This window comes from Haliaeetus leucocephalus, unplaced genomic scaffold (genome assembly GCF_000737465.1).
Source record: "Haliaeetus leucocephalus isolate CR32 unplaced genomic scaffold, Haliaeetus_leucocephalus-4.0 Scaffold51, whole genome shotgun sequence".
NCBI lineage: Eukaryota > Metazoa > Chordata > Aves > Accipitriformes > Accipitridae > Haliaeetus > Haliaeetus leucocephalus.
In genome coordinates this window covers 80,457-80,667 of record NW_010972487.1, presented here as the reverse complement: position 1 = coordinate 80,667, position 211 = coordinate 80,457, and the positions used below count along the sequence as shown (strand labels likewise).

Below are 211 nucleotides of genomic sequence, written 5' to 3'. Positions count from 1 at the left end.
GGAGGGGCCACCGGCGCCCGGGGGAGCCCCCCCCGCCCCCCCCCCCCCCCTCCCGGCCGCGCTCTCGTCAGGTCCAACCAGCACCACGGCACACGCTCTGCTTTGTCATCTCTCCCCCCGCAGCGGGCGAGCCGCTCGGCGCACGCCGCTACGAGCTGTTCGCCCGCTCCGGTGCCTCGCACACCCCAGCCCCTCTCGCCTTCCCCCCCCC

General features: G+C 78.2%; 1 protein-coding gene across 2 annotated transcripts in view; it reads right to left on the bottom strand.

The window, feature by feature from the left end:
• ZFYVE28 (zinc finger, FYVE domain containing 28) overlaps positions 1-211 on the bottom strand; it is a 161,954-nt gene that overhangs the window by 161,397 nt on the left and 346 nt on the right. The window lies entirely within an intron of this gene.